This window comes from Salmo salar, chromosome 16 (assembly GCF_965601325.2).
Source record: "Salmo salar chromosome 16, fSalSal1, whole genome shotgun sequence".
Lineage (NCBI taxonomy): Eukaryota > Metazoa > Chordata > Actinopteri > Salmoniformes > Salmonidae > Salmo > Salmo salar.
Genome location: NC_138306.1, coordinates 40,485,360 through 40,499,900, shown reverse-complemented (window position 1 = coordinate 40,499,900; position 14,541 = coordinate 40,485,360). Strand labels below are relative to the sequence as shown.

General features: G+C 42.2%; 1 protein-coding gene across 1 annotated transcript in view; it reads right to left on the bottom strand.

Annotated features, from left to right (window-relative positions):
- ncanb (neurocan b) overlaps nucleotides 1-11,632 on the bottom strand; it is a 254,548-nt gene extending 242,916 nt beyond the window's left edge. Inside the window, exon 1 of the mRNA XM_045697231.2 lies at nucleotides 11,292-11,632. The gene's annotated coding sequence lies outside the window, so the exon portion shown is untranslated. The remainder of the gene's footprint in view (nucleotides 1-11,291) is intronic.
- Nucleotides 11,633-14,541: the final 2,909 nt, after the last annotated feature.

The following is a 14,541-nucleotide window of genomic DNA, read 5'->3' as shown; positions in this document are numbered from 1 at the left end:
ATGTCTGGTATTAGGACTGAAGGGAGAGAGAGGGGGCGAAGGGGCGAAGGGAAGGATGATGTTTTCGTTGCTATAAAGATGCTAACTAAGGGGTGTTTGAGACACGGCTATGGTCGGGAAGCTCATGTTTCATAAATTGGTTGGGACTGATGAGAAAGCCATGATGAGGTACTGAGACTACTGTGCTGGAGTCTGGATAAAACAATCACAGTCTGCATCCTGCAAATGCCCAGTATTCGGAAGTTTGGATGACTGAGGTGCCCAAAGTAAACTGCCTGTTACTCAGGCCCAGAAGCTAGGATATGCATAATTGGTAGTATTGGATAGGAAACACTCTAAAGTTTCTAAAAGTGCTCAAATAATGTCTGTGAGTATAACAGAACTGATATGGCAGGCAAAAACCCGAGGAGAATCCATCCAGATTTTCTTTTTCTTGAGGTCACCACTCATTGAAATGGCTGTCTATGGGAAAATCAAAGGAATACCTCCCAGATTGCTGTTCCTAGGGCTTCCACTAGATGTCAACAGTCTTTAGAAAGAGTTTCAGGCTTGTTTTTTGAAAAATTAGCTAGAATTTGTAGTTTTTCTATGTGGCTCCCATTTTGGCTGTAGTATTGCGGCGCACGTGGATGAGGGCCACACTTCGTTATTTATCTCCGGTAATGAACATACTATTCTCCGTCTTAAATTTGATAATTTATTTACATATTAGGGTACCTGAGGATTGATTAGAAACATTGTTTGACTTGTTTGGACGAAGTTTATTGGTAACTTTTGGGACTCCATTGTATGCATTTTGAACGAGGGAAACCGTTGGATTACTGAATCAAGCGTGCCAACAAAACTGACTTTTTTGGGTTATAAAGAAGGACTTTATCGAACAAAACAACCATTTGTTATTTAGCTGGGACCCTTGGGATTTCAACCAGAGGAAGATTTTCAAAGGTAAGTGATTTATTTTATCACTATTTCTGACTTTCGTGACGCCTCTGCTTGTTTGGAAAATGTTTGTAATGCTTTTGTACGCGGGGCGCTGTCCTCAGATAATCGCATGGTATGCTTTCGCCGTAAAGTCTTTTGAAATCTGACAAAGCGGCTGGATTAACAAGAAGTTAAGCTTTTAAACGATGTAAGACACTTGTATTTTCCTGAGTGTTTAATACTACGAATTTTGTATTTTTAATTTCGCGCTCTGCAATTTCACCGTATGTTGTCGAGGTGGGTCGCTAGCGGCACGCCTAGCCCAAAGAGGTTTTAAAAGAGCTGAACGTGCAGGACTGTGTTCCTCTGCTGTTCCGCACTGGCTTTAATAAATCACAGGAGAGACTTTATGACCACAGTGCAGGTGTATTTCTTTATCCCCTTTGAGAAAAAGCTTTGCATGCAAGCAGCTGAATTCTAATTGAGCGATGGCAAATCCTACAGTATCTTAACCTATCTCTGCTTTTACATCTGACGTTTTCAGGTGTTCTGCTCATGTTTTTCATTCCAGCACTTTTTCATTAAAGACCATTGAGGTGAATGCTAGCATACCATTCCACACTGGTAGACGGACAGTGCTATCCCCAACCCTGACTCCTTCAGAAGCCCAGAGAAGCCAGTCAGCTAATGGCTCTCCTCCATGCTGTCCTCTGGTACTAGCTGGAGAGGTGTTTTGGGGAGAGGAGTTCTGACTGCTTCTGATCAGTCTCTGTCAAAACAAGTAAGGCCACACAAGATGACGCCGAGATAGAGCTCTGCCAGCCGCCTGCAGCTAAACAAAACAGACTGTGGATGGAGGAGAAATGAGAGGCTGGGGGAAGGAGAGTAGTGGTGGTGGTGATGGGGCTTGGATACATTAAAAGAAAGGGACAAAAGAGGAAAAAATAAGGGGCCATTTTGACACCATTAAGCCTCGATGTAGCAGACTGGGGATTCCATATCAGATCCTTACTCTCTCTTGTTTTGTATTTTCCTGAGAGGATTGGACATTACTTCAGCTGGACAACCAATTTGAGCGACTACAGTGCAGGGCTACTGCCCACACGCTCCTACTACTGGCCTGGTACTTTAGCTCTAGTGGCTCTGGTGACAGCAGCCAGTGATCAACGACCCAGCTAATAGTGGTGTCGAGCAAAGAGGCATCCTTCACTGGGAGGGCTCTCAAATCAATCTGAACAGAGAGCGGGCCGTCGGTGCAGCCCCCACACTCAAACACATAGCGTGTGTGTGTGTGTGGTGTGTGTGTGTGTGTGTGTGTGTGTGTGTGTGTGTGTGTGTGTGTGTGTGTGTGTGTGTGTGTGTGCGGTGTGCGTGTATGATGTGTGACCAGCTGCCAGATAAACCCTGCTGGACCCAGGCAGTGACTGCTGCTGACTAGAGGTGATTCCAGCCAGACAAACAGACATAAAAGCCTGTTAATTACAGCTGAGTGGACAGGGGCCATGCTGGCACACAGTCGGCCTGCCAGGGGAGAGACGTGCTACTTGGGACACACACACACTGGATCAGAGGGTAGGGGGGCAGAGAGGGGTGCAGGGATACCCCTCTGGGAGGAATGCCCAGGGGTGGGGAGAGTGGGGTTATGGAGGGTTTGGGTTGGCATGGGGCAACACTTATGTTGATGCTGACAGATGTTGTATTTTTGTGACATACACACATAAGTAAGCGTGCACACACAGACACACAGACCCATACAGGGACACACACACACACACACACACACACACACACACACACACACACACACACACACATACACACACACACACACACACACACACACACTTTAGACCATATATTCTCTGCTAAATAACAGATTATCCTTGCAAATCACTGCAAACAGAACCAGCCCCATCTCTGGACTGCTGTATTTAGTCCTTCTCTCTCTCTGTCATGCCCTGACCTTAGAGAGCCGTTTTATTTCTCTATTTGGTTAGGTCAGGGTGTGATGTGGGGTGGGCATTCTATGTTGTCTATTTCTTTGTTTTGGCCGAGTATGGTTCCCAATCAGAGGCAGCTGTCTATCGTTGTCTCTGATTGGGAATCATACTTAGGCAGCCTTTTCCCACCTGTGTTTTGTGGTTAGTTGTTTTTTGTTTCGTATCTGTACCTGACAGAACTGTGCGCTTTCGTTTCATTTTTTGTTATTTTTGTTTGAGTGTTTTGGTGAAAATAAAACATCATGAACACTTTCCACGCTGCGCTTTGGTCTCATTCCGACGACAGCCGTTACACTCTGTCTTTTCTGCATTTCCCCTCCTCTGTTATTCTGCAGGATGATAGTTATTTACAAAAGGGAATTGGTTACAACCCCACCAGTCTAAATTTGTCAAACAAAACTGAAAAGCAATTCAAATCACTGAGGAGAAGTTGACTGCAAAGATTCTGTGTGGCACGGCTAAATGCGGATTGTTTAACAAATGCATCACTCTGAGACAACACATAGAAACAAGGTTTTTCCTCAGTGTGTGTGTGTGTGTGTGTGTGTGTGTGTGTGTGTGTGTGTGTGTGTGTGTGTGTGTGTGTGTGTGTGTGTGTGTGTGTGTGTGTGTGTGTGTGTGTGTGTGTGTGTGTGTGTGTGTGTGTCTCAATGCTCTTCTCGGTTACTGACTTGCTGATGTTTCTTTCCTAAAATGGCAACACGGCAAACAAATGAGTTGTGATATGTGCCTGTTTATACTCCCTTGCTAAGATACAGTAATGGCAATGGGAAAGGAAATTACATTTTCAAAGTGCAATTTTCCCGTCACTAACATGACAACTATTGGAAAATGGATGTCCTTATACCCTCCATTTAAGGAACAAGATTCACTTCTACACACAACCCAGACTGGAAAAAACTCTCTCTCTCTTTCTCTATTCTACTCTCTCTCCTTTCTGCACTCACTTTCATCAATGAGTAAATTGAACAGAGAATCTCACATATCTAAAGGAGTAGAATGGGTCCATGCAAAACCACTCTAGTGGGGCATTGGCAATCTCTTTACTGAATGCAGATCTACTGCAAGGTCTACAGGTTGGACATCTGACCTGCTATAAACTCAGCAAATTTAAACTTTAATCAAATGGCTGGAGTTTTCAATGGAGTTTTTCCCTCCAGGGTATAGAGTGTGGATGAAGGACCAAAGTAGGACTGGGAGACCCCTCCTAACGAAGATCAGTTTCAGATCGAAACGTTGTCAATAAAGAGGTGAATTGGGAGCTTTAACAGTGTGCGGGACTTCTTGTTCTATACTACTCTTCTCCACACCAGAGAACAGCCATTAATCACCTGGAACAGTGTATGTGTTTTTATGTGCGTGTGTGTGTGCATGCGTGCGCGTGTGTGTGTGCGTACACGTGCCCCATCTACAGAGGAAGTGTGCTTTAACCTCAGACCTCTTATAAGCTGCCGTAGCTCATTCTGCTCAGCTCAGCCGATTCCAGTATCCCCTCACTACAGGAGCGGCTTTGTTGATATCAGACAGGTAGCTTCTGCTACAGGGCCTGCAAATTCTCCAATCACTGCAAGGTTGACTCCCATCACAAACACTAAATCCACCTAGATACAGCTCAGAAAGGTGACTCAGGACACTAACAGAGTAGCACAATAAATAGGATCAGCCTGATCCCAGTGTGAATCTTGATCGTGAGAATATCAGTCTGTAGAAATTAGAAAATAATAATGGCTTATATTGCACTAGAACAAAAAAAATCAAGAAACACGAGCTTCTGAGCTTTTGCCTTCAGGAAGGCAGACGGAGAAAGAGGATTAAAAAATGGGTTTCGTTCTGGAAAATATGAAAACTTAATTACATTTTCTATGCAGAACAAAACACCTCTACTGCTTTTTTGAAGCCACCACATTTAAGAGAAATGATTCACTAAGGCAAGCCGCATAAAGCTTTCTGTATCTTTTTAACATGTTAATGAGCATCTCTTTGAATTACACAAGGGGGAGAAACTAATATCAATAGCAGCACAAGCCGATAGCGAGCAGGCAGATTGAATTCACAAAGCCGACAAATAGAAATTGAGAGGCGCCACAACTGGGGTCCGAGAGGGATTTGAATGAAATTAATTACATTACTTTCCATTCTTCCATAAATCCAAAGCGATTCGTCTTGGTCTCCCCCCAGACTCAGACAAGGCAGATAGATATATGATTAGAGTTGTGCTTCTTCTAATAGGTTTCCGACAGACTGGGCTTCAGAAATACCTGCACTCAGAAGGAATGTGACAGGCGGAGTACCCCAGGAATTATTATCTGTAATGGGGGCTTGAAGAGCTTACAGTATGTTACTCCTTCTACGTCTCTCTGCTATAGCAACCGTTTTCCTTCTCTAAGATCTTCCAAAATATCATATAGACGACTTGGTTTTTCCCCATGTATCAAAACACAACCCCAATCAACCCACTCACAAAACATACAGCTTCTCTGGGAACTAAGTGTTATGAAGACATGAAGGAATGCCTCACCCATCTGTACCATTGACAAGTGTTCTCTGTTGAAAGGCTTATGGGTGTCTGTTGGATGGCAAGACATACCAGGGCTGGGAGCCCAGAACTCTGTCATGGTGCCATCCACTACCACGTCATACTCTTCAGTCAATAAGAAGCAGATGCGAGGGGGAGGGAGGGTAAGAAAGAGTTTGGAGTGGCTCCATTCAGTGTTCAAACCCTGAAGTATTTCTCTCTTTCTCTCTTTCTCTCTCTTTCCTTTCCTGTGTAGCGACTCTTGTCTCTATTTAGCAGTAACAGATTCTGCTGTGCTTGAGGAAGCATCGGAGACAATGAGAGCTTTGGTCCTGTAGCAGTCCCGGTGCTGAAAACACTGCAGCCTCCTACACTCCAGATCCCCTTGGGAGGTTGCTTTCTCTCTCTATGTGAGGATTAACTGTTCTAGATAAGAAACCACTAGCAAATTGGTGAAACAAACAGCTAGTATTCTTCCCCTATGGGTTTCAGTCAGAATCACTATCCAATTCCAACCTGAGCAGCACACAGACCATTTCATTCGCCACCTGAGCCATATCACTAAACATGGATGCATCCAACCAAAATGGTCACCAAATAAGAGAGGGGAGAAAGATATTCAATCCCCAATCTTTGAAGAAGCCCCTTTGTGCTCCACATTAAAAGAAGAAAAACAGTTACTAGATGTCATGATTTATTGATGGTGTTTAATAGGCAAAATGCCCACATTGAATTATGCATTCAGGGTCTGTTACTCCAATGAATATTCACAAGCTGTGTCTGCTTAGAGTTATCTGATAACCCCTCGCTGCCTTGTTGGCTGCTCGCCTTTGTCTGTATGTGGTTAGCCAATGACACATCTGTGCCTGCAGCCTGACACTGTGGTTAGCCAATGGCACATCTGTGCCTGCAGCCTGACACTGTGGTTAGCCAATGGCACATCTGTGCCTGCAGCCTGACACTGTGGTTAGCCAAAGTGGTTAATGCCAGAGCATTGCTAACGCCAAATGAAAGCCAACAGCCTGCTACAGCTCGGGTACACCTAAACTCTGCTCTGCCAGGCCAGAGGCTAGAGAACAGCCTGAGATTCTCCTGACAGGCCCCACGTTCATTAAGGTGATGAAACGTCTCTGGGATTCTGGCAATAGGAGGGAGAGACTGGCAAAAAGCCAGAGCAGCAAATCAAATCAAATGTTATTGGTCACATGCAGATGCTATTGCGAGTGTAGTGAAATGCTTATGCTTCTAGTTCCGGCAGTGCAACAGTATCTAACAGGTAATATCTAACAATTCCACAACAAAACCTAATACACACAATCTAGTAAAGGAATGGGATGAAAATATCTAAGTATAAAATATATGGATGAGCAGTGACAGAGCGGCTAAGATACAATAGATAGTAAAGAATAGATAGTGAAGGATACAGTATACAGTATATACATATGAGATGAGTAATGCGAGATATGTAAACATTCTTAAAGTGGCATTATGTGAAAGGCTATGTGCCCACAGCAGACCCCAGACAGTGGGATTCATACACATGCACACACACATGAGCGTGCAGACACACACGTACACAAACATGCACAGTGATCACACACACAAACAAACACACTCACAGAATTAAAGTTACATGGAGACTGCTGTGAGCATTTGCACTGATTAATTGGATCAGGGCTGTCTAAGTCTCTAAATTAGTCTTTCTTTGTGTCTGTCAGCATAATGCCCTATCCCCCCACAACCAATAATAAGCACCATTTTGTACTGCATGTATGAATGGGGTATTGCTTTCAGCAGGAACACTGGCCGGCACCATTGACCATCTGAACCCTCTGCAGCCATTTGGAGACCCTGCAGTTCCTCATGTTCCTAAGAAAAAGTTTGGGAGTGATTTTGTTCATTCAACAGACAGAGGCTGCTTCATTAAGTCAATATTAATTTACTACATGAGTGAAACCTAAAAGAAACGCTATTTCATTGGCTTGGATGCTACTCAAGTGCAAAATTGAATTCTCTGCGTTCTCGTCGCTCGCTACAAGTGTCGGTGCTAAGCTGTGTGCAGCCGAGCAGGGCGGCACATTATTGAAAGACGGAGCGAATCAACCCATGCAAAAGCAGATAATACTCTGAATTCTCCCCAATCTGTTTTTCAGCCCCTTGTGATGACAGCATTTCTGAGCAGCTTTTGGCACTCGTCGGCATCTTTGGAAAACAGCCACCGGGGAGCAGTGTGCAGCTAACTCTCTGTTGTGAATTGATGAAAAGAAGAAAAATGGAGCAGCAACCGAATTAGCGGTGCCACAGAACACCTTTATTGAGATTAGTTTAGTGGTGTCAGCAAGCTAGCCTTTGAACCTGGAGAGAGAGAGCGAGAGAGAGGGGGAGAGAGATAGAGAGAGAGAGATAACTGATATTAGTGATTCTCAAACCTTCCATAACAAAGCCCTCACCTACAGAGAGATGAACTTGGAAAAGAGTCCCCTCTGCCAGCTGGTACAGGGACTCTGCTCACGAACACAAACAGACCTACAGAGCCCCAGGACAGCAACACAATTAGACCCAAACAAATCATGAGGAAACAAAACCCAAAAATATTTGACACATTGGAAAGAATCAACAAAAAACAGAACATTCAATGTTATTTGACCCTAAACAGCGAATACAAAGTAGCAGAATACCTGACTGCTGTGACTGATCCAAAATGAAGGAAAGCTTTGACTATGTACAGACTCAGTGAGCATGGCCTTGCTATCGAGAGAGACCACCATTGGAATAACTGGCTCTCAAGAGAAGAAAGGCTATGTGCCCACTGCCCACAAAAGGTGGAAACCGAGCTACACTTCCTAACCTCCTGCCAACTGTATGACCATATCAGACACATATTTACCTCAGATTACACAGACCAATAAATTATTTGAAAAAAAATCCAATCTTAATAAACTCTCTTTTCTATTAGGTGAAATACCACAGTGTGGAACCACAGCAGCAAGATGTGTGACCTGTTGCCACAAGAAAAGGGCAACCAGTGGAGCACAAACACCACTGTAAATACAACCTATATATGTTGATTTATTTTCCCTTTCATACCTCAGCTATTTGAACATTGTTACAACATTCCCAATAATATAACATTTGAAATGTCTATATTCTTTAAAAACTTTGTGAGTGTAATGTTTAGTGTTAATTTTTTATTGTTTATTTCCCTTTTACTTCTTGTCTATTTCACTTGCTTTGTTTCCCATGACAATAAAGCCATTTGAACTGAAAATGAATTGAGACAGAGAGAGACAGAGAGAAAATGGAAGATACAATTTAAAAGAGAGAAAGACAGAGAGATGGAGAGCGAGAGAGAAAGACAGAGAAAGAGAGAGAGACGGAGAGAGGAAAGAGAGAGAGACAGTGACAAGAGAGATAGATAGAACGGCGCCTGTCTCACTAACAGGATTAAAGCTGATCATCTTTTTTTTTAGGGATTGTTCCAGTTTCCACAGGTGCCACCCAGGAAACCCAGGGAACTCTGATGGCCCCCAACACAGGTCAGTGACAGGGCGGAACAATTTTCCATGCGCACATGTACACATATGACTGCTCAACCAGGTGAAGGGAAAAAAGAATAACGCAGCAGTTGAGGTGTTTTGATGTCCCCAATGTCACTACGTGACAAGGCCCCTCTCCCTACAGTCTATCAACCAGCATATCCCTCCTGCTTCTGCCGCTTTCTCTTTCTGACACGCTTTGAAAATATAACACTGAAAATACATATGTAGCCTATGCTGTTCAGCTGCATCATATCTTTGTCAGACGCAAAGGCATGTTGGAGTCTGACGCAACAACCTCCACCAGCACTCGGGCACGCACTTTTATCAGTTTGAGCAGGAGACAGGAGTTGTTTGTTTTCATGCAGCAAAAAGTATACAAACACACAGCCAGCCAACACACAGCCATGTTTGACAGAGCGCCATAAAAGATAACGTCTCAGGTTCCATTTCAGCTAGCTAGTTGTCATTGCTTCAGGATTTACAGACAGGGCTCCCTGCTAGTCGACTTCACCTGTTCTCATAGACTAGACGTAACATAGCAAATGTAAATCCGGGACACCCAAATTAGTATGGTATGTTACATTTGGTATGGTTACATAAGACATAAGGTCACTTAAAGATACAATATGTAACTTTTTGGGGCGACTCGATCAAATTCATATAGAAATGTGCGTTATAGATATGTCATTCTCATTGAAAGCAAGTCTAAGAAGCGGTAGATCTGTTCTATGTGCGCTATTTCTATGCTTCCCATTTTTAAGTTTCGCTTTTGCGTCTTTTACTTTCGGGTTTTGTACATCAGCTACAAACAGCTGAAAATACAATATTTTTGGTTATGGAAAATATATTTCACGGCGGTTAAGATGGTACAATAATTCTTTACACTATACTTGCTTGTTTTGTCACAAAAACTGAAATTAGGCAAACTATTAGAATTTTTGCAACCAGGAAATGGTCAGAGTGAATTCTGCATAGTGCATCTTTAAGACAAAAACGACAGGAGGGTGGTTGGTCAGGGTGGATGGGTAGGAGTATAACTCAAACTTCTAGCAACCAAAAGGTTGTGTGTTCGATTCCCATTATGGACAACTTTAGCATTTTAGCAACTTTGCAACTACTTAGCATGTTACATAACCCTTCCCCTAACCCTAATCTTTACCCTTTAACCTAACTCCTAATCCCCAACCCTAACTCCTAGCCTAGCTAACGTTAGCCACCTAGCTAATGTTAGCATTAGCCACCTAGCTAATGTAAATCTCATAAAATTGGAATTCGTAACATATCATACATACTGCAAATTCGTAACATATTACACAAATTACAAGTTGTAACATATCATACGAATTGTAATTCATAGCATATCATACAAATGGATGATTGACATCCACAAATTAATACATACCATACAAAAACGTACCATATCATACTAAATGGAGTGTCTCGGTTTTACGAAAGACCAGAATCTCTACTCAGAATTTCTACTCAACTCAAGTTTGCTCAGATTCTCATCCTGTTGGTTTCGTCAAGGTCGATGTTCTTTTAATTGACTCGTCAACAATTAAGTGGCTTTATAAGAGAGCCGATAAGCTATTAAAACATCCCCTTAAATTGCTCTAAATGTGTCACATTTAAACACATGAACACATTTTCTGTCGCACCCCTGCCGTGGTGACGGCGGTGCTTTTGCAGACCACAACATCACGCAAAGCAGAGATTATTCACCATGACTAACAGTTAGATCATAAAGGGACAGACAAGTATCATTCTTCAAATATCATTCAGTCAAGCATGAACTTTTCCTCTTAGTTAAGAGTGGCTAATTGTCGTATCAATAATGATTCTACATATGTTATAACATGATTGGAAAGGGTTAAATCATGTAAAAGCATGGCTAAAACTTTTCATAATAAAATTACATTTGAAATTAAAACTATAACGACAATTTAGTAATTCAAATGAGATAGCTTAGCTCTAAGACTCAACCAAAATAAAGGCAGCAAATAAAAGTGTGGGGGGGACCCTGAGTGTAGCGATAGGCCAATGTTCACATGGAAAACTAAATACTGAAGCATTTTCAAGGGATGCATGGCCTAACATTTAACAGTGGTAGAAAATGCGTTTCCATATAGCTCGTTTTGTCTTGTGAAGATAACATATCCTAATCCTTATTGAGCTACTTACTGTAGACTATTCTACATGATAACGACGAGCCAAGATACCGGTTTCTCCAGCTTCCGATTAAGCGACTCCAAAAAGACAAATCGTAATGTAACATACTAGAATAGGCTATTTAACAGTAATAAACATTGTTCTCACCTTTTAGGAGGTGAGCTGCTCTGGTGTCTCTGTCAAGTCCTCAGGAATGTAGAGCGATATCGCCCGAGGAACGTTGGTCTGATTCGTTGCAGGTGTTCGGTTATTTGCGAGCCACAGTCAGAGGTGAACCATCAAGCGGCACCAAAACCGTATAAAGTGCAGAAAAACGAATCGGGTTTAGGAGAGGTCCAAAAGACAAAAACGGGGTATCTCTCAGTGTATAACCTAGTCCATCCTATCACGCAGAGAGAAGAGGCATACAATAAGTGATCCGAGTGAGAACGATGCTCACTTCCCCAGAAGCCAAGCGCTACTGAACAAAAGAGCGCAGATACGCGCTGCAGAGTCCCGCTATTCAAATCAGCGACGAAAAATGGGAGATGGGGGGGCGTGGGCGTTGTGGGGTGTTAGTCCTTTGGATGGGAGCGGGACCGAGGGAGGGAGGGAGGGAGAGAGAGAGAGAGAGATGTAATTTGGCACATCTGCCCTATTACTGTATAATCCCGTTTGGCTATTTTGAGTGCCACGATTAAATAGCCTGGGGGATAATGTTACCTTGTGATGCAAATTCACCTTGACTTTGCGGAGTAAGGAAGTTAGACGTATAATTCATTAATGCTGAAACCTGAGATTCATAATTAGCCCTACTCTTGTTTCTGAAGTAAAATATATTAATTATAGGCTTAAAATACGTTTGATATCACACTTTACTGATAGGCTTGTCGCTCTTCCAAACAACACTAAATTAAGACCTATCTACTAAAACTATCAACTACTCAGACAGGCATATAATACACTTCACTGTCAATATGTTAAAACGTTAGTAAAGGTATGTGTCACCAACCAAAACATTAAACTAATTGCAATTAATGCTAAAGTCATGAGTTAATAGCTCTTGTAAATTATATGAACTCATATTATTGTCTAGCCTTCTTGAAGTCTACAGAAATCATTAAGAACTGCCTCCCAACCCACCGCTTTACCACTCTGAGAATAATGATCCCCCACGAGACGCCATGGTGCCGCAAGGGGGAGATTACTCGCCCTACTAATTCACAGCCCACCAGATACACTTTCAGTATTGCTTGTTCTTTTAAGGAGGGAAAAACTTTTTTCTGCAGATGGCTTTTTGAAACGTACCTGGTTTGTTCTTGGAGTGTAGAAATTGGGATTTTAGAAAATCTCCTTGTGATACATTGAACTGTGAACTTATTCTAAACAATATGCTGGTGTTGAGTTTCATACTTTCCAACCTGGCAAACTGTGGGACTACTGAGACGGCTCTACACCGCCCAGTGCTATTTTCAGTGCGTAGAATACCTGCGCTGTCCATGGTGCCGAAGTGTTACCAAGCGCCACACGTTGTTGTTCAGGGCTTTCCTTCCAGCACCAAGCGCGTTACTAGGTTTTCCCAACGCACACAGCTACAACAGCTGCTACATGGTCTGTCAAAAGTTAAAGCTGCAATATGTACTTTTTGGGCGACCCAACCAAATTCACTTAGAAATGTGAGTTATAGATCTGTCATTCTAATTGAAAGCAAGCATAAGAAGCGATAGAGCTGTTCTTACATTTACATTTTAGTCATTTAGCAGACGCTCTTATCCAGAGCGACTTACAGTAGTGAATGCATACATTTCATTTCATACATTTTATTTTTTCCATACTGGCCCCCCGTGGGAATCGAACCCACAACCCTGGCGTTGCAAACACCATGCGTTGCAAACACCATGCTCTACCAACTGAGCTACAGGGAAGGCTATGTTCTATGGTATATATGTTCTATGTCGCTATTTCTATGCTTCCTTTTCCTTTTGTTGTTTTTGCTTCTTTTAATTTCGGTTTTGGACACCAGCTTCAAACAGCTGAAAATACAATATTTTTGGTTAGGGAAACGATAATTAGAAAGTTTATATACTTGCTCGTTTTGTCACCTAAACTGAAATTAGGTAAACTATTAACATTTTAGCAAACAGGAAATGGCTTTTGAATTTCCAGTCTTTTTATATTTACTGCACTTATCTTTCACTTAAAACATTGCTTTTTGTGTCCAATAGAGTCTGACGTTGTATTCAAAGCAAACAATTACTAACCAATTTCCAGTGGCATTTACAGGAAACGAAGGGGCCTTCACCATTGACATTTCATTGCTAATCGGTCATTCTTGAATTGCGGGGACATTTATGTCCCTTGCCTTTGCAACCATGAAAAACACTTTAAATGACTAATATTTATAAGTCATACATGATTTGGCTTATAGTGAACGTTTATCAATGATAGAACATAATGGAAGTATTTTACTGCAAAACGTTAAACAGTGTTGTCAAACATATGGCCTGCCAGCCAGGGGCGGAAATCCCGGGGGGGACGGGGGGACATGACCCCCCCATCCTGGGAAGAATATGATTTGTCCCCCCCAATATATCACTGAAACATAACTATGTAATTTAAATAATATTAATAATACGCAATGAAAGCAATTGTGCTGATTATAGACACTTAATAGCTCGTTGTTAAGTTTCAAAAGATTGCGACCCCCCCACCCTTTGCCTCACAATGGTTTGATCCACTGCCAGTTCCTTAGCTTGCGAGGTAACGTAGAGGTCGTATCTACTGTCTGAAAGGCACTCAATGCACGTAACTGACGTGAGGTTAATCCAGTCAATCGCGCACACACACTAGCTGAATATGCAGAGCTAGTGCGCAAATATTAACTATTAAGCTAGCTAGTACCTATTCCATTTATGTGGCGTCGTCAAAGATGAAATCTTTGCTATCGTCAATTTATTCCAAGATGAGCATGCATGTAAGTTAGTGCTTCAAAGATTATAGCAAACACCACTGAATTGGTGCTCGCTAGCTTTGCAAATTCAGCTATTGTTGGAAGCAGCCAATATGAAACAAACGATTAAAATTACAAAAGGTTGCAGCATATGTTGTGTAAATGGTGAACTCATACAGCTGTCAACTCTTGTCACTGCAATCCGTTTCACATTTGCTAGCTACCTTTTAGATCGAAGCCCATATAGAATGATAGAAGATAAGATGATAGAAGCCCATCTCCTACTGTAAATAACCTACATACTGTGTGTGTGTAGCCAACCAGGTAGAAAAATGGCAGAAAAATGGCAGAAAAAAGACGGACATCAGAGTATTTTTCAGTACACCAAAACGCAAAGTAAGAACCCTAGTAGCCTAATATCTCAAAGACTAGTTGATAAAATGTTCATAAGAAACAAATGAAATTCTA